The sequence below is a fragment of the Dendrobates tinctorius genome, unplaced genomic scaffold (genome assembly GCF_039654945.1).
Source record: "Dendrobates tinctorius isolate UK_male_01 unplaced genomic scaffold, ASM3965494v1 ptg000028l, whole genome shotgun sequence".
Taxonomy (NCBI): domain Eukaryota; kingdom Metazoa; phylum Chordata; class Amphibia; order Anura; family Dendrobatidae; genus Dendrobates; species Dendrobates tinctorius.
Window position 1 is genome coordinate 68,502,319 of NW_027361696.1, and position 27,725 is coordinate 68,530,043.

General features: G+C 45.0%; 1 protein-coding gene across 1 annotated transcript in view; it reads left to right on the forward strand.

Moving 5' to 3' along the window:
* Positions 1–5,804: 5,804 nt before the first annotated feature.
* LOC141085514 (protein kinase C and casein kinase substrate in neurons protein 1-like) overlaps positions 5,805–27,725 on the forward strand; it is a 54,979-nt gene continuing 33,058 nt past the window's right edge. The window contains exon 1 of the mRNA XM_073570929.1: positions 5,805–5,920. The gene's annotated coding sequence lies outside the window, so the exon portion shown is untranslated. The remainder of the gene's footprint in view (positions 5,921–27,725) is intronic.

Here is a 27,725-nt window from a genome sequence, read left to right on the forward strand (position 1 = left end):
AAAATAGAGGAAAACACACACAATTTTTTGAATATTATTTATAGTGCAGGTGACATCTGCTTAATACTCCCATCAGCTGTGCCTGATCTCACTGTTATCAATGACAGCAGGCGTATACTGATGGCAGTATTATTTTCTCATCAGCCGATGCAGTAAACTGATCACATCTGCTGGCTCACGCAGCTCTCTGACCGGCAGTAATAATCTTACCAGATCATGCAGATGACAGCATGGGAAACACCCGATGTTTGGGGTGCCGAACCCGAAGAGTAACACAGGCTTCCTGGAGAAGTCGGTGTTCGGGGTCTGTGCCTGAACAATAGGTGTTCAGTACGGACCACAAACTTTTGGGTTCACCCATATCTAATCAGCTGTAGTCTATGATGACACTCTGCAATGAAAATTCAATTTCCCTGCAGCACCATCACAGGGAAAATGAAACATTACGCAGTTCTAACAGAAATTAACATATGGTACATGACACAAACTGACATGTCAGGTGAGGCAGAGCGTGCCTCAGGGGCATCAAACAGGATGCATAAAGCAGGATGTAGGAGTGCTTACTGTTTGGTGCGATGGCCTGGCACCCCAGGACACACAGGTATCAGTGGTGTAACGTTAAGGAGGATCTGTCACTACTTTAAAATTATCCAGTTTGTGCTCTTATTTTATTCCTCCTGCTCCCCTGACCGTTCTGATTGTTCTTTTTCCTAAATCTGCCATATGGTTCCAGAGATATGAGCCTTTTTATTTAGTGCTAATTTTTGTGATCTTTAGCAAGGGGGCGTGGTTCACAGGGTAATTATGCAGAGCAGCCTAAAGACACGCCCCAGAGGATCCTGTGACAAAAGACCAAGCACTAAATAAAAATGCTCATATCTCTGGAAACATATGGAAGATTTATGAAAAACAAAAAACATGCCTACTCAGGTGAGCAGGAAGAATAGAAAAAGAGTACAAACTGAAATCTTTAAGGACTCATTGTTCCCAATTCAAAATAGGGCTCCCAATGATCATGGGTCTTTTTATTGATCTTATCATATGGACCAAGGGGACTTTTTGGGCCCCGAAATTCCAGTGACAAAAATCAACTAAAGGATTATAATGTTACACCCTTTATACATTGTTTATCTAAGTACATGTATCAAAGTACTTCTGGCAGTTATAACATGGATGAATGTGACACGCATCTCTATTCTCTTCATACAGGTAACCAGCTTTTCCAATCTCTGCTCTGAATCCACTCCTGTGTCTCCATTCAATGTCAGCAAGCAGTTAATCCTGAATGCTATCTATGTGTTTTCAACTCTGCAAGCTTATATCTGGTAACCAGCTTTTCCAATCTCTGCTCTGAATCCACTCCTGTGTCTCCATTCAATGTCAGCAAGCAGTTAATCCTGAATGCTATCTATGTGTTTTCAACTCTGCAAGCTTATATCTGGTATATAGTTATTTCAACTTACTCTGCTTGTCCCCTTATGTTGTGAGGTCAAGAAACTTTTCAAAGTGCTTTATGATCCATGTAGTGCTGGACATGTGTTTATTTGACCACAACATTTTATTGGGTCCTGGTGTCTCAATTTAGTGTGATTGATTAACGAGAAGAGAGAGCCCAAAAAAAAAAAAAAAAAAAAAAACTTAGCCGTAACCTCCTATATATTCAGACCTAGCTAGGGGGAGCATTTATGCAGGGGTGGCATTTATGCACATGTAATCTAAGTACATGTATCAAAGTACTTCTGGCAGTTATAACATGGTAGTTAGACAGGGCAGGAGACAGGTAAGACATTTATATACATCTACTCTCTGTACATTTGGAGTACAACAAATATATACCATATGCATTTGTGTAATTTTTATCCTGGCCGCTGCATTCACACACATCCACCGCCCTGGCATTAACTCTCCACACTCCATCCATATTGGCCCCTCGCTCCTTTCCTCTCCTATGTATAGCACTCATGCTCTTTTCACATTGTTAAATTGCACAGATCCAGCCAGTCCCACCATTCAACACCAGAGACGCTCTCACAAATCACTTAACCATCTGCTCACTCTTTCTATCCTCCTTCTCCTAGTTGCAGGAGACATTGCTCCCAACCCTGGTCCCCCATGTTATAGAAAGTCAAACCCCCCCACTGCTACACTCAGAAACCCCTCTAATCTTATTAATATTCCCTGCATGCCATCTGTCTCTCTTAATTGTGCACTTTGGAATTCTCGCTCAGTGTGTAACAAACTCTCCTTCATTCATGACTTCTTCCTTTCTAATTCTCTTAACCTTCTGGCTCTTACTGAAACCTGGATCCAGCAGTCAGATACTACCGCTGCTGCTGCTCTCTCATACGGGGGGCTACACTTCTCTCATACCCCAAGATCAGACAATAGAGCTGGTGGAGGCGTTGGTCTGCTCCTATCACCAAAATGTACCTTTCAGGTTATCCCTCAAGTACCCTCACTTGTCTTCCCTTCTTTTGAGGTCCATGCCGTCAGACTCTACACCCCCTTCTCCATGCGAGTGGCGGTGGTATATCGTCCTCCCGGCCCCTCCCATCAGTTCCTGGATCATTTTGCCACTTGGCTTCCACATTTTCTCTCCTGTGACATCCCTACCCTCCTCATGGGAGATTTCAACATCCCCATTGCTCTTCCCCTCTCCCCATCTGCTACTCACCTTTTATCTCTAACCTCCTCATTTGGCCTTTCGCAGCTTACTAATTCTCCAACGCATGAAGACGGAAACTCCCTCGACTTGGTCTTCTCTCGTTTTTGTGCAGTGGATGATTTTGCAAACTCCCCTCTCCCGCTCTCTGACCACAATCTTCTTTCATTCTCTATAAAGAACTGCCAGGCTGCTCAGGTCACCCCCACTGTCCAGACTTATAGAAACACACAGGCCATTAACACCCAGAAACTTCTGAAGAACTTGCAGTCTTCATTGGCCCCTATCTCCTCCCTCTCATGTCCTGATTCTGCATTGAAGCATTACAATGAAACACTTCAAACTGCCCTGGATGAATTTGCACCCCCTATAAATAGAACACCACAACGCAGACGGCGACAACCCTGGCACACGGTGCAAACACGTTTCCTGCAGCGGTGCTCCAGGTGCGCCGAACGTCTGTGGAGAAAATCCAATCTACACGAAGATTTCATCCATTTTAAGTTTATGCTTAGAACATACAACACTGCCCTTCACCTCTCCAAACAAACCTATTTCAACACCCTCATCATCTCACTGTCCAATAACCCGAAACGTCTCTTTGACACTTTTCATTCTCTACTCAATCCAAGAGTACAGGCCCCAACCACTGAGCTCCGAGCTGACGATCTGGCCAATTACTTCAAAGAAAAAATTGACCAGATCCGACAGGAAATTATCTCTAAATCCCCTCATACCATGCACTGTCTTCCCTCCCCCACTGCATCTAACTCACTCTCTGATTTTGAACCAGTCACAGAAGAAGAAGTAAGCAGGCTCCTTGCATCTTCTCGCCCAACTACTTGCACCAGTGACCCATTTCCGTCACATCTCCTCCAGTCCCTTTCCCCTGCTGTCACCCCTCACCTAACTAAAATATTTAACCTCTCTCTCTCTTCTGGTATTTTTCCCTCCTCATTTAAGCATGCCATCATACATCCACTACTTAAAAAACCATCCCTCGACCAAAATTGTGCCGCTAACTATAGACCTGTCTCTAATCTTCCCTTCATCTCTAAACTCCTGGAACGCCTGGTCCACTCCCGTCTTATCCGCTATCTCTCAGAAAACTCTGTTCTCGACCCTCTCCAATCCGGTTTCCGCTCTTTACACTCCACTGAAACTGCCCTCACTAAAGTCTCTAATGATCTGCTAACAGCTAAATCAAATGGTCATTACTCCATGCTAATTCTCTTGGATCTCTCTGCAGCATTCGACACTGTGGATCATCAGCTCCTCCTCACTATGCTCCATTCCATTGGCCTCAAGGACACCGTTCTCTCCTGGTTCTCCTCCTATCTCTCCGACCGCTCCTTTACTGTTTCTTTTGCCGGTTCCTCCTCCTCTCACCTTCCCCTTACTGTTGGGGTTCCTCAAGGATCGGTTCTAGGCCCCCTCCTCTTCTCCTTGTACACTGCCCCTATTGGTCAAACAATCAGTAGATTTGGTTTCCAGTACCATCTCTATGCTGATGACACCCAATTATACGCTTCTTCTCCTGACATCACGCCAGCCTTTCTAGAAAACACTGGCGATTGTCTAAACGCTGTGTCTAATATCATGTCCTCACTATATCTGAAACTGAACCTGTCAAAGACTGAACTCCTTGTGTTTCCTCCCGCTACTAATGTACCTACACCCGACATTGCCATTTCCGTCTGTGGTTCCACTATTACTCCCCAGCAACATGCCCGCTGTCTTGGGGTCATACTTGATTCCGAGCTTTCCTTTGCCCCCCACATTCGATCACTGGCTCGCTCTTGTCATCTGCACCTCAAAAACATTTCTAGAATTCGACCTTTTCTTACTTTTGACTCTGCAAAAACTCTTACTGTTTCTCTTATTCATTCTCGTCTCGACTATTGTAACTCTCTTCTAATCGGTCTCCCTCTTACAAAACTCTCCCCTCTCCAATCTGTCTTGAATGCTGCAGCCAGGATCATATTCATCACCAATCGTTACACCGATGCCTCTACCTTGTGCCAGTCATTACACTGGCTACCCATCCACTCCAGAATTCAGTATAAACTTATTACCCTCACCCACAAAGCCCTCCATGGCTCAGCACCACCCTACATCTCCTCCCTTGTTTCAGTATACCACCCTACCCGCGCCCTCCGTTCTGCTGATGACCTGAGGTTAGTATCCTCAATAGTCAGAACCTCCCACTCCCGTCTCCAAGACTTTACACGTGCCGCGCCAATTCTTTGGAATGCACTTCCCAGGTCAATACGATTAGTCCCCAATCCCCACAATTTTAAGCGTGTCCTGAAAACGCATTTATTCAGACTGGCCTATCGCCTCAACACATTAACCTAACCTATCCCTGTGTGGCAGAGCCAAAAATTTTACCATAACCAGGTTCCCAGCATCATGTTCCCACATGCTTTATGCATCCATTAGCCCTCTGTGTCTGTACTGTTACACACTTAACATTATGGCTGGTCCATACAATCAGGGCAACTGTTACCACCCACCTTTCGTGTCTACCTCTTTCCTCATAGACTGTAAGCTTGCGAGCAGGGCCCTCACTCCTCTTGGTATTTGTTATAATCTACTGTATGTGATTATTGTTATGCTGTAATGTCTATTGTCTGTACAAATCCCCTCTGAAATGTAAAGTGCTGCGGAATATGTCGGCGCTATAAAAATAAAATTTATTATTATTATTATTATTAACTATTACATTACTATGTATGGAGCTGTCATTTGGTCACTGTATGTCGGTGTTATTTCTGTACTCTATGGCAGTATTTAGTTTGTGTGGCTTGGCTTTTTGGACACTGTACGATGCATTTGTTTTGCAATATATGGCGATAGTGACTGTAACCTTTATATATTGTATATACAACTGTATCACAATGTTATTTACCCAGTTATGGAACTGGACAGTATGGTGTTATAGTGTTACAGTATCAGAATGGTTCCCTAAAGCTTCATTATTTATTAACAAAAAACAATGTATCACTAAACCTTGTACCGTCTCCTTCCAACATATAGAAGTCAGCAAGAAAAAAAGAAAACAGAAGTTCTGGTTTACAGCAGCTCCACCGAAATCCTTCTCTCCCCATCTGACACTGTCTAATGTTACCCCTCCTACTCCCATCCAAGCCGCCGCCTTTCCTGGCCATCTCTAGCCCCAGCTAGCTGGCAGGGATCTCGAAGTCATCATCTGCAAGGCAAAGGCAGGGAGAGGGACTGCAGGCAGACACTCCTCTGGTAAGGCAACTCTGCTCCCTTTTATTCTATGCTTTCCCTTGTTTTGGATGTGACCTCTAATTATAAAGTTTGGGGTCATATTTGGACCACTCGCCAAGACCCCTTTCTGGAAGAGGTCTAGTAAGGTCCTGGACGATTTGGAAATCATTAGGGGAGTAGACAAAAGGCAGAAGTGGAAAACTGCACTGGAAGAAATAGAAGCAATGCTGGTTGTGTGGGGGCAGCGGATGATCATATTCTACACCTAGAAATAGCTTAGAGGGGGCTGCGCTCCAAAAAGTTTACTATAGTGCCAACCTATTTCAAAGTGCTGTACACCGAACATAGCCATGTACAATCTAAAATCGCAGATTTATACCCGTATGAGCGAGGGGTAAATTTGGATGTGATATCTGCAGGTACGCAGTCAATCAAAGCAGTGGAAGTTCTGGCTGATTGTTTACTAGCTAAAAGTTGTGTATGGATTGTAATTCTATAGCTCCAAACTTCATTCATAAAAGTCCTAGGACCTCAGAATAGTAAATTGCTTAAATATTCGGCCAACGGTCTGACAAATTGATCAAAACTTTGGATGGAAATTGGAACACAGATGTGCCAAATATATAAAGAGGTGCGCAGCTCCTAATTGGCAGATCTTAGCCCAACGCCTATTGGTTTAATACTGGCGTATGAGACGAGGGTCGAAATAAATCTTCATATATAAAAGGAGTAATCCCATCTAGATGTGAAAACTTGTCTGCGAGATGACTGGAGCTTGCAAGATATTGTCTGTAACTTCCATTCACTTCTATGGGAGATAGTGAAAAAGTATAGCAAAAGAAAGCACTAAGATGACCTAAAGGAGATTTTTTTTCCGTTTTGAGCTCCAAAAGTTTAATTATTGGATTACTAAAAGTTAAGAAAGTTTCCAAAATAATTTCATTTCATTAATTCCAATATCCTGTTCACATCTTACTACTCTGAAGAAGACAGGGTATTATTTATGGCAGCCTGTCTGAATTGATGCCGCCCTATGGCATAGGCTGTAGTAAAGGTGGCCCTGCTCACCATTGCTTTCAGCCCCCTATACATATGCACGCTCTCCTCAGCTAAGCATGCTCGTGTTCTGAATGGGAGTAAGCTTCCGCCATTCACCTCTGTCGGTGGCTTTTCTACTGGGAGGGAAAAAAAATGGGCAAATAAGTTCAGAGTACGTACCCCATCTTTTTTTAACGCAACATTAACGAGGTAGAGTCACATGCCAAGAGGATTTCCTGACTTCTGGCAGATTCTTTATTTGTTGCCATATTTTTTTCCACAAGCCCTTGATGCTTCTCATGACACTGCACCTCGTGCTATGAAGTCAGCAGAAGTGTCGCACATATGTGAGTTGCAAAAAGTTTTGTTACTTCAGGAGAGTTTGCTCCTTCCAGAGCGTTATTGATGGTGCTTGTCCGGTATCAGGTGATGTGCAAAAGAGAAAACGATCCAACTTCTGGTCTAAAAACAAAAATAATGAAAAATTGTTAAAAAAATACACGGCACACCGAAACACACGAATGGTGGATAAGGGGAAAACATATCAGAACACGTTTCGAAGGCACATTGCGTTCCGCAGTAGCAAGTGATGACGGAAGAGTTAAGTTGTTTTCACCCACTGTAAAGTAGGTCTTGTCATGGCCCTGGGCTCTTGGCATATATGAAGTGGGAATTTTCATGTGCCGCAGTTGTCCAGTCTCGGAGTTAGCATTTTATGTCTGTGTACAGTAGTCAGACAAAGGACGGTATTCTCCTGAGCCCAAGCAAGAAAAAATAGTCTGTGCAGCAAAGACAAATGACATAAATTGGGTGTGGCGCTTCATTTTACAAACATGTAAACCAATAAAAGTAAAGTCCAAAATTCGGCAGATGTCACCACCCAGGGCCCCTGGAAGCAGACAGCTTACTGCATGGGAATTATCAGATGTCTTGATACTCCAGGGTCAGCATGTGCCCAATCAAGTGGCCAGAGGATATTATTTTTGGAGAAGGGAGGGGGCGAAACCCCAATAAATAAGCTTTCTGATTTGTGTAAATGTTTACAATTTTTTTTGTCATGAGATATTCATTGGAATTTTCAAATTCTTCAAAGTGGCACATTAATGTTGTGCAAAGTAAAAAAGAATCTTTATTTTTGTTTTCTCCTTTTTAGAACAAAAAAAGTCTCACGTTCCACAAAATGTCACAAAATTTGCACAAAATTGTTCTGGAGTACAAACAGAACAAAAAAATCACTCCAAGGAAAGGGGGGAATAGAGAACATTTGCACAAAAATATTTAGCAAATTTTCTAAAAAGCTGCATTTGATGGATCGGCCTCAAACATCTAGATAAACCACACTGAAGAAGAATCGGAAAACTAACTTTAAAAAAGGCACCAATTCTTGGATGAATTTGTCGAAAATTAAAAGCTTACAATATGAATGTTATATAGGCCAAAAAACGGACTATAATGCAGTGTTGAATGGGGTGCAATAACTTTATATCACTTGATGGAAAGCAGGAGGTAATGTCCTGGATGGTAGATGTGTTGGGAATGTAAGCTGTACCAATAACATTAGGTTACTGAGAGGGTTTAATGTGACATGATTTTGGGTCCTGGTTTTGTGAGTAACCAAAAAGTATCTGGCTGGGAAAAGTTGATCCTATGATCCAGTCCGGGTGTTTACAGGTCTATTAACAGCAGCTGGGTTAGCTCAGCAGAGTGGAGTGTGTTGTAACTGGAGAAAGGCCGAGCTGCTGGATAGTCTGCTCTGCAACGAGAAATGTGCTAGAGTCAAACAGAGAAGTGTGTGTTTGGTGAAAACGTTTAATACAAGTTTGAGCTGCTGCTTGGAATAGCGAGGTTGGTAACGTTGCTACATATATATTGTTCCATTCTGCCTGAACAAAAAAACTGTTTGTCATCCATTAATCCTGAAGGAAGGCTGTTTTCATTTTAGAGCTGTAAAGTTTATGATGGACAATAAATTACATGCTGTTTTGATATAAAACCCTGTGTCACGTGTATCCAAAGATGTGAACCCCTCTACACTATTTGAAAATGTCTGAAACTTTGCATTTATATTTTCAAGCCAAGTCATCAACAAGTTTGTGGCAGAAAACTGTTTGAAATGTTGAAACTTTTTGCACCAGATCCAAAAATATTATCAAAGTGACGCAAATAAGATATGCAAATTGCCTCTTCAGAAAGAAAGAGGACTTTTACGCTACAGCGTCACCTATTGGTAGTAGCGATCCTACAAGTCACAATCAACCCTTTAACGAGTCTTGTAATATGACTTAGGATACAAGCCAAGCGATCCTACAAGTCACAATCAACCCTTTAACGAGTCTTGTAATATGACTTAGGATACAAGCCAAATACAATGGCTTGTATCCTAAGTCATATTACAAGACTCGTTAAAGGGTTGATTGTGACTTGTAGGATCGCTACTACCAATAGGTGGCGCTGTAGAGTAAAAGTCCTCTTTCTTTCTGAAGAGGCAATTTGCATATTATTTTCCCAGAGGAGCATTGCACGGCAAATAAGCCTCCTTACCTTGACAAGCCACAGCTGGCATGTCACTCTCCGCAAGGAGAAACCTTACCTCTTAGACCACAAATAAGATAGAAATGTACTTGAAATTCATGTCTGGAGTCTATTTTTTATGCTGGCATACTGCATCTGAAAGATGGGACAAATTCAATAAAAATTGCATGCCTCTTAGTGAATTTTGCACATCTTCCTCCAGTATGCCTTGGATCAAGACTGACACATAATTGGGCCCCTTTGTGGTTTTTGCTGTCTGCCATTCTTGCTAACATTCAGAGACTGCGAACCAGTACGGTGAGGCATAGCTATGGTGCAGTGGTTGCGGTCACACCCTGATGCCATTGGGGGTGTGTGAAAATGAGAAGACCAATCCTACTAAAGACCCTTCATAGTTGGGCGCACTTTCTGAGATTTTGTATTGGGGCCCATGAGCTTCAAGCTACGACACAGCCAACATACTCCTAGTGGCAGACCACCGGGGATTTTTGTGCTACCGATACTGATGTATTGAGTTAACAGATCATTGATGACAGTGACTTGATTTATTGAAGCCAACGTTTCATATGCCAGTCTTAAACTAAAAACCGCTTAGGTAAAATGCTCCAAATTTAAAAGGTGCACACCTTGTCTGTTATTAAAAAGGACAGGTACTATCACCAGGTCAAAATTGGTGACTTTTCTTCTTATTTTATTCCCGCTGTTCCCTTTACTATGCAATTTTTTTTCTTTTCAAAATCCGCCATACGGTTCCAGAGATATGGGCCTTTTTACTAAGGGATGTGACAGGATCCTCTAGGGCAGGGTTCCCCAACTCCAGTCCTCAAGGCCCACCAACAGATCATGTTCTCAGGATTTCCTTAGTATTGCTCAGGTGATAATTGCTTCACCTGTGCTATACAAAGGAAATCCTGAAAACATGATCTGTTGGTGGGGCTTGAGGACTGGCGTTGGGGAACCCTGCTCTAGGGCGTGTCTTTAGACTGCAGTGCCCCCTTGGAAAAGACCACGGAAGTGTGAGCTAAACAAAAAAGTCCCATATCTCTGGAACCGTATGGCGGATTTTTAAAAGAAAAAAAATGGAATATTCAGGGGAGTAGGGGGAACAAAGTAAGAACAAAAAAATTGGCCACTTCCAACCCAGGTCAGGTACTCTTTAAGACCAAAAATAATATCGTGGGGCTGCTGCTTGTGCCATTTTTGGCTTAAAACCATGTAAAGTTGGCCTATTGGATTGCAGTCCTCCCAATTTTCAGGCCACTTTTCCAAGGTGGAGGTGGAAGGTCTCCTTGCTCTTAGAGAGACAATGTTGAAGACCGATTTTTGTAATTTTCCCTTTATCGTGCACCGGTTCTATGGTACTAGTTATCCAGTAGTAGGAAGTGAAATAAGTTCCAGACAGCAATAAATTAGACCAATAATGAGAAAACGATTGCAAAATGGAAGTCCGGTGGAGAGAAAAAGGGCACCGCTTGGAATCGACTCCAGGCAACATAGGCTGAGGCATCCCATTAGACAGAGATCACGCGGAGAGGTCTTTGACTTTATTTGAATAGCTCCAAAGAAATGGTACAGACATACAGTACCCGCTGGCCAGAAGCAACCCTCCTCTCTTCTGTCTGTATTGTAGCCAGGAAATAAAGGGATTTTTGCACACACGATAACTTCTCCCATCTCGTTTCATGCCCCCCTTCGGAAGCATGTGAACATCCAAGACTCTCGGCTTTGAACAAAGTAGAAAAAAGTAGATTTTATAAGGAAAGACTTTTCTTTTCACACCTCCACGGCTGCTGCGGATTTCAAGAGACGTGGCAGGCAGTTTCTATTCTCCATTTAAGTCTCTGCCTGTCTACTACGAGCTCAGGAAAGATGGAGCCAAAGGCCTATTATTGTCATAAAAGTGGAGGCTTTTTTAGTATTTCTGCACAGCTGTGAATGTAGGACAGGCGAGTCCATTGGGATGATGGATTAAGTGCTAGATGGAAAAAAATTAACTGGAGAAAAGTTAAAAAGCAAAAGCTAACGGCGACAAAGAATAGTTACCATCGTGAAGAGGAAAATATGAAAAGCTACTGGAAAACAAGAGAGGAAAAGACAAGTACACTATAAGTACAAATGTCCGAAAAGTGTCTTTCGAGGTTTTCAACTGTGGATCCAAACTAGCCACGAGGGTGCACGTTGCTTCCATCTTTTTGCCCTGACTCAAAAAGATGGGGCAGGTTGAAAAAAATCTTAGGGTTTTTCCGTGCGTCATTAATGGGGTCAGCTATTTTTCTGGTTGGTCCAGAAGAGAGATATGGTCTTCATACTGTGCCTCCCAGATGACTACTAATTCATTGGGCTGAAGTCGGGGGAATCCGGAGCAGCTTAACTACCAATTGTGTTAGGATCCAGTGATCTGTTGATTTTTATACAGGAAAGATGTACAGTATATCTTTGTACCATGTTAGCCAGTAGATAGAAAAATATTCAGGATTGAGAGTCCTCAGTAGTTGATACCTTTTAATGGCTAACTGAAAAGATGGTAACACATTGCAAGCTTTCGAGACTACTCAGGTCTCTTCATCAGGCTAGACTAATACAAAATCTGAAGTCACAAATTTGTACAAATTTATGACGAACTTTGACACTCTCAGTGCTGGAATGAATGTGTCGCATGGATTTATGTCTTTTTACATCAATTACGGAATTTCCTTTTAAAACCGTGTGGGGACATCACAACACAGAACTAGACCCCAATCAGAGGACAATAAAACATCCGGACTCCTTATCTATGAACTGGTCCAATGTTTATATTTGTTTCTTCCTCTCCCATATTGATAGTTCTGCTTCATGTCACTTGTCTTATCTATTGCATTTTTTTTAGGCTGTATTGTGCATAAACATGTGACTTCAGATTTTGTATTAGTCTAGCCTGATGAAGAGACCTGAGTAGTCTCGAAAGCTTGCAATGTGTTACCATCTTTTCAGTTAGCCATTAAAAGGTATCAACTACTGAGGACTCTCAATCCTGAATATTTTTCTGTTGATTTTTAGTGATTTTATTGTGGCCCACTGTATATGGAGGTTTCATAATTTTCCAAAAATGGACTTTTATTTTGGGTGGAACTTAGTTTGGATGAATTATCATGTTATAACTCTCCCCTCCCCCCTGTTCTTATAACATGCTCACAGACGTCTAGAGACAAGTTTGTTGGGACTTTATTCGTCAACTCTCCTGGAGCGTCTGGTTGGCTCCTAGATAAAGGGGAGACCTCACTGTCAGCAGGAAGAGTTGACAATTCTCCCTAACGCGCATGGAAAGTAGTCCTCCCTGGAAGTTTCCTGTGTGTAGTGCTGGTAAATGAGGGAGGAGTGTGGTGGATCCTGCGCGCTACCACTGGCAATGGTTAATCCAGGCGGTATAAAAAACTTCAAATTTATTGCAACGCATTTCAGATAAGAACTTACTCCTTCCTCAGGTGTCAGATGGCTGAGGGAACAGTAGGTTCTACTGCGAAACACGTAGCAATAAATTGGAACTTTTTACATTTACCGCCTGGATTAATCTTTGTAAGCGGCAGCGCCCGGGATCCACCGCACTCCTCCCTTCTTTACCACCATTTGGTATGAGTGTAGCAGCAACAATTGGATTATACATCCCTCATGCTTCATGCCGCAATGATCAGAAGAGGCGCAGAGGATTCTGGCAGGTGCGAGGAGGTTCACAGGGTTCCTATCCGGCTGCCAAGGTCTCCCAACGTGGCCGCTGGACCAAGGTCTTGCAAATCGATTCGCTCATACTACTTTCTATAATTTTCCAGCTTTACAAGAAGTAAGGGCTCAAGCAGCTGTAATATATACAGACCTATAATAGGGCTTCTATAAATATCAAAGAGGCGCCAATTGCAAAAATATTTTTTTAGTCCCAAATACATGCATTTAAATAAAAAAAAAAAAAAAAGTCCCCAAATTTGGCCAACTAAGCTTAGTTTGTGAGCAAATTATGTTTAAGCGTGTCTCCTATCTATCTGTGTCTAGGTTTGCAGGTAAAAACTGCTGACACTTCCTCTTTAAGGGTAGGTTCACATATGGCATTTTTGTACCAATTTTTTTTTCCAGTGTATTTTTGCGTTTTTTTGGGATGATGGGCCTTTCTTGTTTTTTTTTGTTTTTTTTTAAAAATCCAGAACATGTCAATTTTTTCTGTGTTTTTTGTAACATTTTTCACCCATTCAATCACATGGGAAAAAGAAATGTAAGTAATATCACCTGCAAAAAAACACATGAAAAAGGCACCAAAAACACATGCACTGTAAGTCGCATTTTTTCTACTCATCCCCCTTAAAAATGCTACATGTGAACGTACCCTAAAGTCATCAATTTCTTATTTTGTCCAGATGGTATTAGTTTAATGTCAAAATTACCACCCTCTCCATGCGCCATCTAAAAGAGGGATCCAAGGGGTAACATTTCTGCTTGCGGACAGAGACTGATATTTAAGCCTGACATGCCAAGGTGAGGAGACTCTTAAGCCTTGCAATGCTCCTCTGGGAAATATGCAAATTGTCTCTTCAGAGAAGAATAGGACTAGAACTCTAGTATCACCTATAGGAAACAGCAATCCAAAAGGCCCCGTTACACATAACGATGTCCCAGCGATCCCACCAACGATCCGACATGGATGGGATCGCTGGGACATAGTTAGGTGATCGCTGGTGAGCTGTCACATAGACAGCCCCTCCAGTGATCAGGACCAGCGAGCAAGCTGGTTTGCAATGTAAACAGCGGGTATCTAAGAGCCACGCGGCTCTTAGATACCCGCTGCTTACATTGGAAACCAGCGTCCAGCGCCGCTAATCGCTGGTCTCTCGCTGCCACACGCAGCGATGTGCGCTGGCCAGCGTGAGACCAACGATCAAAAAACGGCCTGATGGAGCGCGATCAACGATACTCAGCAGGGGGGCCGGTCGCTGATCCATGTCATACACAGAGATGTCGCTGGCGAGATCGCTGTGGCGTCACAAAATCAGCGCTCTCGCTGTGTGACGGGGCCTTAAAAGTCAATATTGAGAGTTCTAGTTCCTTTGCATATTTCCCAGAGTAGAATTCCAGCTTAAGTCTCCTCACCTTGGCATGTCAGGCTTAACATGTCACTCTCCGCAAGGAGAAATGTTAAGAAAGCTATAAGAATCTCATCTTGTAAAGTATGATGTGTGTGCGCAGAAGAGATTATTCGCTCGGTAACGCGTTCTGCTCCCTAAATATTACTACTCTGCTCAGACGCTGGTACATGCCAGGGAGGTTCTGCTGTACCCTCATGTGGTGTGATCTATACATAGCATGCTACGAGTACTATGCAGCATTTATTGCCCCTCTCAGCTTACACCACAACCATGAGCACATGAACAGAACGAAGACTGATAGCAATGGACGACCAAGAAGTGATAATATATTTAAGGAGTATGTAAACTTTTATTTATTAAACTTTGTCCAGCATAGAAAGTTATGAAATTTTGGAAATCACTTTTTTATAAAAAAAAAAAAAAATCCATATAAATGGCTTTCAATCCCAACTTCTCCTCAGTCTACTTTTCTGCCAATCTAAAGAAGTCCTCATTTGGAGTACAGATGATAGCAGTGATGGGTCAACTCCATCCCGGAACAATCTCCTGCAGCAGCTTCTCCCCAGAGTAAGGGAGCATGCAAAAAGTCTAGGTGTCTCCGTCCAATCATGGACCGAAATGCACGGATTAGCCACGAATCACCCGTCCCGAGAATGACAGTGTCATAGAAATATAGGAAGCTCCCAAACTATGGTTGGGAGACCCATAGCCGGTCCATATTCGGATTGAGATCCATGAACGTCTGCATGAGCTCTTATTGAGAAGTAGGTGCTGACCATTTCACTGCCATCATCTGTACTCCAAAGGAGTACGTTCTGAGAGCAGGCAAGATTGGAGAATAGCAGGGTTTGGAAGCCACTTACTTACAATTTTTTTCAACATAAATGAAGACAAATCCCCTAATAAAGTGATTAGCAAAGTTTTATAACTTTCCATGCTGGATAAAATGATTTAATAAAATGAAAGTTTAGTTATTCTTTAAATAATAATTCTTTAAAAATCAAATCCAATTTATTTACTATTTTCACTCTTTTTAGTTCTTCTATAATGAATCAACTTTGCAAGAAGTTTTTAAATCTTATTTTTTTTGTGACTGCAGTTCTTATGCAGACTTATGAGTCTCCATGGTTACAGACTACAAACAAACCATGTGTAGTCTGTTTCTACAATCATATGTTCTTTATCTTTGTGCCTGTAGATTTGCAAAAGGTGGAAAATCGTAGGTTGGGGATGACTGAAATACAATGCCTCGGCTATATTTAGCTGCTGTAATGCTAGTGACCCCATACTCCGTACTGTGCCATTAAGGAGCCTGTGAAGAAGCCATAAAGGAGTTGTGATACTGGTGATTTGTGTTATCACCATCTTTCCTTGAACTTTTATTGCCGAGTTTGGTTCCATGGACGGACATTGCTCATACAATGCACTGGAGGAATTTTTCGGTCTTTTTTATTTTTTCACAGAATTCCCCTTTCCTCTTGGATTCACATTCATTCAGATTTCTGTGGTCACAATGTTGGCTGTATGATGGTGGCATTATAACAGAACAGTGGAGGATTGCGGTAGTCCTTGGCCCCCTTCCATAGTTGCTAAAAGATCCCACCCAGGGGACATCACACAAACTGGAGAAGTGTCAGAGGGAGAAATAATCTCTCAAACAGAACAGCTAAAACCGATTCTATCTATACTTTTCAGAAGTTTCCATGATCTTCTGCCAGCATGCACTGCTCCCTTTAACACTACTCATCCCTTGCTACTAAGAAATACAAGGGAATGGCATAAAAAGCCATTTCTAAGGGCTAATGCTCCCTTGGCACAACATGCTGCTATGTTGCTGATGCTGCACCAATGGGAAAAACTAGTCATCAAAAAAGGACTTTTATATCGAAAGGCCATGTCACGAACCACGTCAGCTACGATATGGCAGGTGATCGTGCCCGGAGCCCATCTCAACCAACTGGCCCAGGAAGCCCATGAAAAAGGGGCTCACTTTGGTGCTCAAAAGACTTTACAACGGTTGCAGCAGATGGTGTACCACCCACACTTGCACGCTGCCGTAGAAGAAGCTTGTTGAACCTGCCGCAAGTGTGTGCTCTCTAAACCCCCTGCGCAGCGAGCCCCAGTGCAAACGATTGTAACATCAGCCCCTCTGGAGCTTGTTACGGTGGATTATCTGACCATAGGTCCTGCCTATCAGGGGTATGAACATTGTCTCGTTATGGTGGACCATTTCACCAAGTTCGCCGTGGTCACCCCCACCCGAGACCAAACAGCGGAGTCGGCCGCTTATGCGATTTGTAAGAACTTTATTCAAGAGTACGGCTGTCCACAACGAATACATTTGGATCAAGGAGCGTGCTTCCTAGGAAAAGTCATGGAAGAGCTACACCATCTTTACGGTATCGATAAATCGCGGACTACGCCATACCACCCACAGGGGAACGGAGCCTGCGAGCGATTCAATCGTACACTAATCCAAATGCTGCGCATCCTGGAGAGCGACCACAAGGCCCGCTGGCCTGAATATGTCCCTGAGCTAGTGTGGGTATATAACAATCGGGTGCATCGAGTAACTGGTTACACCCCCTACTCATGGCTATTCGGACGAGAAGGCAAAGGAATTACGGAGGTGGAATTGAACCCGGAGGAACCACAACCCTGGACCGGGGTAACCTCGTGGGTCCGAAACCACCGACATCGGCTGCAGACCCTCCACCGTATCGTCCACACGAAGCTCCAGGATCTAAAACACCAAGGGGGAGCACTGCCCCCACCCATTGACTTTCAAGCTGGGGATCGGGTACTCGTACTTGATCAACGCCCCCAAAACAAGTTAGAACCCCGGTGGGTGGCGGACCCGTACCGAGTGTTGCGCCGAATAAGTCCCGACGGGCCTGTGTATGAAATACAATCTGAAGGAAGCGACGCGCCTCTCACTCGGGTTGTGCACCGTAACATGTTATGACCATGTACGTCTATCGATCCCCCATGGCCCGAACCGACCCCCCAGGTCCCTGACCCCCTGCCTACGGACTGGGACCTGGATGACGAAGTGGACTTCCCCGTCACATCTGCGGGGCGCCCCAGTAGTGGCACTACAGCAGACTCGGAAATTCCACCAGAACCAACTAGTCGACCACCCTCCACCTCCCCAGAGGACTCCACTACATCCGAGCTTCGACGCTCCGAGTGGTCAACAGCTGGCAAACCCCCTGAACGTTACGAACAGGACTAGTTCGTATGGCCACAAGGACTGTCGTCTCAAAAGACTAACCCAAGTCTACAAAAACCCTCGCCCGAGGACTGGCGAGCATACAGGGCGGGGGAGTGTGGGAGGAACGGCCCCCGTCGAGTGTCCGGGCCGGAACCAAAGGAGCCGTCATCTGTGTTCCGGGGGAAACTGTCCCCGGGGAGCAGAATTCAGGGATGGACCGCTCTGACAGACGGGCTGGGGGAGGGACCAATATAAAAGAGGCGGGGAATTCCCCGGACGATGAGTCTGCAGACCGGGATAGATACTGCAGGAGAGCGTGGGAGCGACTGGAAGCTAGAGCGACCCACCAGTGCTAGAGAGGATGCTCACCGAGGACTCCAGAGGGATGGTGCCAAGGCGACTGGCCGAGACTTGCTGCCCCGCTCCAGCCCGCGGCCACTGCGGCCTCAGTGCAACCCACGGCTGCTGCCGCCTCTTCTCAGCCCGTGGCTGTAGCCTACCCGCGGCCGCTGCCGCCTCCCCTCAGCCTGCGGCTGCGGCCTGTTCCCCGCCACCCGCAGCCGCCCCACTCTCGCCCGTGTCCGCGGCAAGTACCGTGTCGTTGGCGGCCACCACTGTCCCGCTCCGGTCCGCAGCAGGGGCCGGGACCCTGCTGACCACGGAATCCCCGTCGCAGCCACTAGCTGCGCAGGTGGCCTGTCATTCGCCACCACCCATTGCTACCGCTTGCCCCAGACCGGGGCCTGCAGCCCACCCGTCCAAGGACTCCGCCGGGGCCTGTGGGGCTCTAGTGTCACCAACGCGCCGGAGGGCGCGAAGACTCCGTCAACGCCTCAGCAACTGGGTCCAGCAACTACTACGCCGAAAGACCACCAACCCGAACGGTGAGGGACGTCTGAACAGCTAAGTTGACTTTACAATTAAGGATCCGTAGTTGGCCATACTGCGGCCCTATAGTGACCAGCTATTGCCGGAAGTAGTCGTGTTCTACCTATTTGTGTTTGCTTGTCTAGAGCCCCTGTGAGGGCAACCAGTGTTACCCCTGTTGGTGAACAGGCCGTGACTGAGGAAAGTTACCTCAAGTCTTAAAAACGTTATTTTAGAAAGCACCAAATTGTCTCGCGACTCGTCACTGCATCCTGCGTACCTGCAAATTGTAGATTGTGAGCCTTCGTGGGCAGGGTCCTCTCTCCTCCTGTACCAGTTATGACTTGTATTGTTTAACATTATTATACTTGATTTTATTATGTATACCCCTCCTTACATGTAAAGCGCCATGGAATAAATGGCACTATAACAATATATTAATAATAATAATAATAATAATAAATACCACATAAGGGTAAGGGGCAAGACCAAAATGTGTGGAATAGGGTACCCTCCCCCAGGGTCGCAACACCAACAACGACATGTGGTGGATGTGGGGAACATTTTCTCCACTACCTACTTAATAATTTGTAATTAGTATCTTTGTATCCAGACATGAGGGTTCTTATGTTCTAATATAAGGATTCTAGTTTGCTCTTCTGGAGACAAGGATATCCCCACGTCTCTCTTCCCTTTTTGCTAGATAAGGGGGAAAATAGTCTGCCTGGGATGACATGAAGAAAAGGAAGGATTTGCACAAATGACATACATAGAAGATCTGTAGTTAGTCCTCCAAGATGTTTGGAACAACCTTTCAGCTGTAACGGAGGCACTGTTCATGGTCACCTGCCACCTTTAAAGAAGGCTACCACAAACAGGTTTGGCACTAGCTACTTCTTTTTCCAATTCCCAGGAGTTACCCTGGCCTTTAGCCTTTAACCCCTATACAGGGATCTGGACTTGCACAGGGACTCCTAGGCAGGGGAGTTAGCTGCTGTTCGAGGCACTTAAATAGCTTGCTGGCCAAACAGGAGGAAGCAAACACTGACAAAAGTTTACACTTTGGACTCCCAACACGGATGGAATTAAAAGTCCCAGAGGACACAGAACTTCAACTGTCACCTGCAACAAGAGTGCGGCGCCGCCTGGAGAGAGAAGCAGGGACAGCAAGGGCAGGTAACAGATGTCACATCGGCCGAGTGCATTCAATAACTGTGCGCAAGTGTACCTACAAGAACTGCATTTTGTTAATTCTTAAAGACAAACAAATATATTTCTTAGATCATTCTTGCTTTGCAACATTTTTTTCACATCTGCATAAACCTTTTGGATATTACTGTATATAGTGATATATATGCATGATTCATACATTATGATACATAACATATTAACATTCCATTGTGCCGTTCTATGCAGAGTTGCATGTTTTAAAGGGAATCTGTAACCAGGTTTTTGCTACTCCATCTGAGAGCAGCATGATGTAGGGGCAGAGATAGTGGCAGACCACGCGGCCAACATGGGAGTCGTGAGTCGGGGAAGCCGGTTCCAGCATCGTACTTTCAAATGTACTTGGATCGTCTCCCTTGATTGCAATACAGTTGAAAACAATTTTGAAAAAAGGAGCCATCAGCTGACTCTCCCTCTCCCATCATTGCCCCTCTGTGTCTGAGCTCTGTGAAGTCTCAGCGCAGCGAGCACCATGATGTCACTACAGCGCATCCTCTTTGCTGAGCAGTTTAGAGGGTCAGAAGATGCTGCAGAGACTGGAGCAGTGGGGAACGGGGAGAGGTGAGTATTTTTAATGTGTGACCCATAATACTGCATGTAGGACTATATGCGGCCCATAATAATGTATGGATGACTATATGTGGCCCATAAGGCTAGTTTCACATTATCGTTTACGGCCGCAGCGTCGGGCTGCGCACGGCCGCCGCTAAGCCCCGCCCCCTGCCGCGCCTCCGCCGGTAGCTTCGTCTACGGGCGCATGACGCTGCATGCGTCCTGCATCCCCTATCTTTATCACTGGGGACGCAGGCCGTGCGCAGTATGCGTTTGGCGGCGCATGCGTCCTTTTGACGGTGCGCCGACCAGCGCCAAACGCAACCTGTTGCATTTTGGTTGCGCTCGGTGCACCGTCAAAAGGACGCATGCGCCGCCAAATGCATACTGCGCACGGCCTGCGTCCCCAGTGATAAAGATAGGGGACGCAGGACGCATGCAGCGTCATGCACCCGTAGGCGGAGCTACCGGCTGAGGCGCGGCAGGGGGCGGGGTTTAGCGGTGGCCGTGCACAGCCCGACGATGCGGCCGTAAACGCTAATGTGAAACTAGCCTTATGGGCCACATATAGTCATCCATACATTATTATGGGCCGCATATAGTCCTACATGCAGTATTATGGGTCACACATTAAAAATACTCACCTCTCCCCGTTCCCCACTGCTCCAGTGAAACTAGCCTAAGACTGTAAGGAGGACTATGTTGGGTCCATTATACTGTATGGAGGACTGTCTAGTGCCCATTATACTATATGGAGGATTATGTGGGTCCCATTATACTATATAAAGGAATATATTGGCCAGTCAATTATACAGTGTTAAGGTTTTTGTAGGGTTCATCATGCTGTGTAGGGGCCAGTATGCTGTTTGAAGATCTGGGTGGGGGTCATTATACTGTTTGGAGGGCTAGTGGCGGTCATTATACAATGTAGATGTTTATGTTGAGGCCAACTTACTGAATGGAAGGGTGTGTGGGGGGGCATTATACTATATGGAGCTCCAACATACTGTATGTAGGGCTGTGTGGTGATCAAAGTTAGGGCATGTTACTGTAAAATGACTTTGTAAGGGCTGCATAGTTGTGTGAAATATGATATTCTGTGTCCCTGTCGAATATTAATTGACCGCTCACTGTGTACACAGCGGAGGTGACCATGTACCTAATATATGGTGGAACCAAAAATCTGTTACAGGGAATTTCAAAATCTTGTCTGTAAATAAAGGTGGTCTTCCCACATAGGTGGTATTTGTGGAAAGGCCTCTCTGTACGATGATAAGCATTCACTCCTAATAATTATACTCGTGAAAGTTTTCTCAAAAAGTTCCTGGTAGTGTAGATGAGTGCAGGAACGTCAGGCCTTACGTGTATTCAGATATCCTAGACGACGCATACACTCTGTATACTGAAGGCAGTGTCTGCCGTCACCGGTTTACATCCACGTGCAATTATTATTACAGCGCCGGACGCCGGCTGCCTAACAACATACCAGATTTATTTATAATGGGATCCATAAATATCTCTCCAAGCCTGAGTGAGTTAATATATTTCCTCCATAAAGCCCCAGGGTTGTCATGTCACTCCCATAATATGATGCACGTGTGCTGCATTGGTTCTGGGCATCTAGGACTGTCAATTAGCAATGATGTAGTCAGAAATTGGCACAAATCTCTACCTGTGTGTAACAGGCTGGCTTTCAGGATTCCGATAAGTGTCAAATGTAGGAGGAAAAACATGTGATGTCTTTATGACTGGTGTATGAGACATCAGCCCTAATACATATGCCCCATATAGCTCTGTAATCCATCGGGAAATAGCACGGTGTGCTGTCTCCCTCTACTGTAACGTTACTGTGTGTATTCTCCAGGTGTTACATCACTGTGTGCACTTCCCATGTACTGCGACATCACTGTGAGCATTACCCTTGACTCTGTGACGTCACTGTATGTATTCCCCAAGTACTGTAATATTACTGTGTATTATCCCTCTACTGTGACATTGCTTTGTGTGCTGTGTAATCTCTGTACTTTTTTGTGCATTAACGCACTATAGTGATATTACTTTGTGCAGTATTATTGTACTTTGACATCACTTTGTGCACTGTGACATAACTGTGCATGTTAACCATGTAATGTATCATTCCTGCCTATATGTGTGCTTTATAATACTTGCACTGTGATATCACTGTGTGCGTTATTCCACTATAGAGATATCACTGTGTGCGTCATTCCGCTATAGGGATATCGCTGTGGGCGTCATTCCGCTATAGTGATATCGCTGTGGGCGTCATTCCGCTATAGTGATATCGCTGTGGGCGTCATTCCGCTATAGTGATATCGCTGTGGGCGTCATTCCGCTATAGTGATATCGCTGTGGGCGTCATTCCGCTATAGTGATATCGCTGTGGGCGTCATTCCGCTATAGTGATATCGCTGTGGGCGTCATTCCGCTATAGTGATATCGCTGTGGGCGTCATTCCGCTATAGTGATATCGCTGTGTGCATTATTCCGCTATAGTGATATCGCTGTGGATGTTATTCTGCCAGAGTGATATCGATGTGTGGGTTATTCTGCTATAGTGATATCTCTTTGTGCATTATTCCGCTATGGTGATCTCGCTGTGTGCATCATTCCGCTATAGTGATATCGCTGTGGGCGTCATTCCGCTATAGTGATATCGCTGTGGGCGTCATTTCGCTATAGTGATATCGCTGTGGGCGTCATTCCGCTATAGTGATATCGCTGTGGGCGTCATTCCGCTATAGTGATATCGCTGTGGGCGTCATTCCGCTATAGTGATATCGCTGTGGGCGTCATTCCGCTATAGTGATATGGCTGTGGGCGTCATTCCGCTATAGTGATATCGCTGTGGGCGTCATTCCGCTATAGTGATATCGCTGTGGGCGTCATTCCGCTATAGTGATATCGCTGTGGGCGTCATTCCGCTATAGTGATATCGCTGTGTGCATTATTCCGCTATAGTGATATCGCTGTGGATGTTATTCTGCCAGAGTGATATCGATGTGTGGGTTATTCTGCTATAGTGATATCTCTTTGTGCATTATTCCGCTATGGTGATCTCGCTGTGTGCGTCATTCCGCTATAGTGATATCGCTGTGGGCGTCATTCCGCTATAGTGATATCGCTGTGGGCGTCATTCCGCTATAGTGATATCGCTGTGGGCGTCATTCCACTATAGTGATAGCGCTGTGGGCGTCATTCCACTATAGTGATATCGCTGTGGGCGTCATTCCGCTATAGTGATATCGCTGTGGGCGTCATTCCGCTATAGTGATATCTCTGTGGATGTTATTCTACCAGAGTGATATCGATGTGTGGGTTATTCTGCTATAGTGATATCTCTGTGTGCATTATTCCGCTATGGTGATCTCACCGTGTGCGTTATTCCGCTATAGTGATATCACTGTGTGCGTCATTCCGCTATAGTGATATCGCTGTGGGCGTCATTCCGCTATAGTGATATCGCTGTGGGCGTCATTCCGCTATAGTGATATCGCTGTGGGCGTCATTCCACTATAGTGATAGCACTGTGGGCGTCATTCCGCTATAGTGATAGCACTGTGGGCGTCATTCCGCTATAGTGATATCGCTGTGGGTGTCATTCCGCTATAGTGATATCGCTGTGGATGTTATTCTGCCAGAGTGATATCGATGTGTGGGTTATTCTGCTATAGTGATATCAGTGTGTGGATTATTCCGCTATGGTGATCTCACCGTGTGCGTTATTCCGCTATAGTGATATCGCTGTGTGCGTCATTTCGCTATAGTGATATTGCTGTGGGCGTCATTCCACTATAGTGATATCGCTGTGCGTTATTCTGCTCCATCATTGTCCCATTTTATCGACTCAAGCCCGTTGCCCATCTCCAATCTTCTTCATTCCGCCATACCTGAGTGTACAGATGTTTCCGAGCTGCCAGCGTGCAGACCCATTGCCGGCTCCATGTCATTGGCATGACCTTGTCCACAAACACCAGTGCTACATTCCACGAATTCCCTTGGAGTAAAGATTAACCTAGTTATAAATCAAACGTTCCTGCACTTCTCAGCCTCCCTCCCTTCTGATTTTTTATAGTAATTCAGGGGTGTAAGCTTTTGGGGGTGAAGAGACAGCAGGAGCATCCAGGTTCTAGTACATCAGGGGATCCAAACTACCCTTTAAAAAGTATTATTAAATGGGTTGTCCACTTCAGGGAATTTTTTCTACATAAATGCATGTATTTTTGTCTCAAATAATTTTTGCAGTTGGATTGCAGTAAATACTGTAGTTTGGCTTTTACAGGCTCTTTCCTTCCCATAACATTCATTGATGTGGTCTGTGGTCATAAATCAGCTGAGAGCAGGTAAAAAAGACAAAAAAACAAGGAGTTACAAACTCTCCTATTGGATAGTAGGGATGGGCTCACTGAGAGATTCCCAGTTAACTCATTTTGGAGGCTAAAGGAGAAACAGTGCATCATTTTTAATGGCACCCAATTATTAAAGTGTTTTTAGCTTAAAAATACCTGACTCTGCAGTAATATATTATCTCCTCCCCCCCCCCCCCCCAACTAGAAATGCACCTTTGTACATAAACCATGTTTCCACCAATCACCAATTTTGTCCATCAGATCACAGGTGGTAGAATATAAGTCATCATATGATATCCACCAGCCGATATTCAGCATCGTGCTCGGAGATGTTGGGAATGTGTTTGTAGATCAGACGCAGACACCAATGGAGGTTTCTAGTTCTCTAGCCTCCATGATCGAGGTATATAGTCAGGTCAGGCCTGATGGTAGAGGTATATAGTCAGGTCAGGCCCGATGGTAGAGGTATATAGTCAGGTATGGCCCGATGATAGAGGTATATAGGCAGGTCAGGCCCGATGGTAGAGGTATATAGTCAGGTCAGGCCCGATGGTAGAGGTATATAGTCAGGTATGGCCCGATGATAGAGGTATATAGGCAGGTCAGGCCTGATGGTAGAGGTATATAGTCAGGTCAGGCCTGATGGTAGAGGTATATAGTCAGGTCAGGCCTGATGGTAGAGGTATATAGTCAGGTCAGGCCTGATGGTAGAGGTATATAGTCAGGTCAGGCCTGATGGTAGAGGTATATAGTCAGGTCAGGCCCGATGGTAGAGGTATATAGTCAGGTCAGGCCCGATGATAGAGGTATATAGGCAGGTCAGGCCCGATGGTAGAGGTATATAGGCAGGTCAGGCCCGATGGTAGAGGTATATAGGCAGGTCAGGCCCGATGGTAGAGGTATATAGTCAGGTCAGGCCCGATGGTAGAGGTATATAGTCAGGTATGGCCCGATGATAGAGGTATATAGGCAGGTCAGGCCTGATGGTAGAGGTATATAGGTATGGCCCAATGATAGAGGTATATAGGCAGGTCAGGCCTGATGGGAGAGGTATATAGGTATGGCCCAATGATAGAGGTATATAGGCAGGTCAGGCCTGATGGGAGAGGTATATAGGTATGGCCCAATGATAGAGGTATATAGGCAGGTCAGGCCTGATGGGAGAGGTATATAGGTATGGCCCGATGATAGAGGTATATAGGCAGGTCAGGCCTGATGGGAGAGGTATATAGTCAGGTATGGCCCGATGATAGAGGTATATAGGTAGGTCAGGCCTGATGGTAGTGGTATATCGGTATGGTCTGATGATGGAGGTATATAGGCAGGTCAGACCTGATGGTAGTGGTATATAGGTATGGCCCGATGGTAGTGGTATATAGGCAGGTCAGGCCTGATGGGAGAGGTATATAGTCAGGTATGGCCCGATGATAGAGGTATATAGGCAGGTCAGGCCTGATGGTAGTGGTATATCGGTATGGCCCGATGATAGAGGTATATAGGCAGGTCAGGCTCGATGGCAGGGGTATATAGACAAGTCAGGTTTAATGGGAATTCACTTCTCCATATAAAGCGCCATGGAATAAATGGCGCTATATAAATGTAGAATAATAATAATCTTGGATCTAAACATTCTAGTTTGTAGGTCAGAGTCAAAGATAAAGAGGTGACAAGGATGGATGAGCGTACCCTTGTCTGACCGGCCCATGTCCCCCTACCATTACCAGCAGAAGGTTTATTGCAGCTGATCCAGCAGTTGGCAGCGCCAGTGTAGAAGTGATTTTACTCTCTTGCCTCTCTGTGGAGATTACATGACTCAATTACTCATTTTTTGCAAGTGTTGGAGTAATGGGTGCGGTGGAAAGTTCTGCAGCCACCATGGAATGACCACATGCCTCTCTCCACACAGTGTATGTGAGCAGCTGACATAGCCGGGACTGAGGGGCCAACATCAGATGCTCAGTCTGGAATCTGGCAGAACAGGTCATAGCTCAGACATCTGCCAAGGCAATTAGTTGCAGACCCCAAACTTTATGACTATTAGTTCTGCATGGAAAATACATAAGCAGCCAGCGCTGTACCTGCCAACATACAACACATTGCTGCAGTGACACAACTGAATGTGCTGTATGGGGAGGTGGGGAATGCTCCATCCAGCCAGGAGATCTGCTCCAGGAATCTGCCACTCCAGGCTGGAACGGTCCCAGATCCACGATTCATGAGCCTCTAGTGACCAATGAAAAGTAGAGACCGGGTGTGTAACTTCCCAAAAGTGCCTGACATACTGAGCAGAGGATACAGCGGCAACTGTCAGGGGAGAAATGGATGGACAAATGGACGGAGAGATAGATAGATAATAGATATAAGGATGAATAGATATAGACAGAGAAATGGATGGAGCTAGGTACAGAAATGGATGAATAGATGGGGAGATGATGGATGGAGAGAAATATGTGAATGGATTGATAAATACATGGATGGATAGAGAATTGGATTTATCGATAGATGAATGAAGATGGATAGATATATGTAGAGATGGATGGATGGACACATGGATGGAGAGATGGCTAGCTAGATGTAGAGATGGATGGATGGACACATGGATGGAGAGATGGATAGCTAGATGTAGAGATGGATGGATGGACACATGGAGAGATGGCTAGCTAGATGTAGAGATGGATGGATGGACACATGGATGGAGAGATGGATAGCTAGATGTAGAGATGGATGGATGGACACATGGATGGAGAGATGGCTAGCTAGATGTAGAGATGGATGGATGGACACATGGATGGAGAGATGGCTAGCTAGATGTAGAGATGGATGGATGGACACATGGATGGAGAGATGGCTAGCTAGATGTAGAGATGGACGGATGGACACATGGATGGAGAGATGGCTAGCTAGATGTAGAGATGGATGGATGG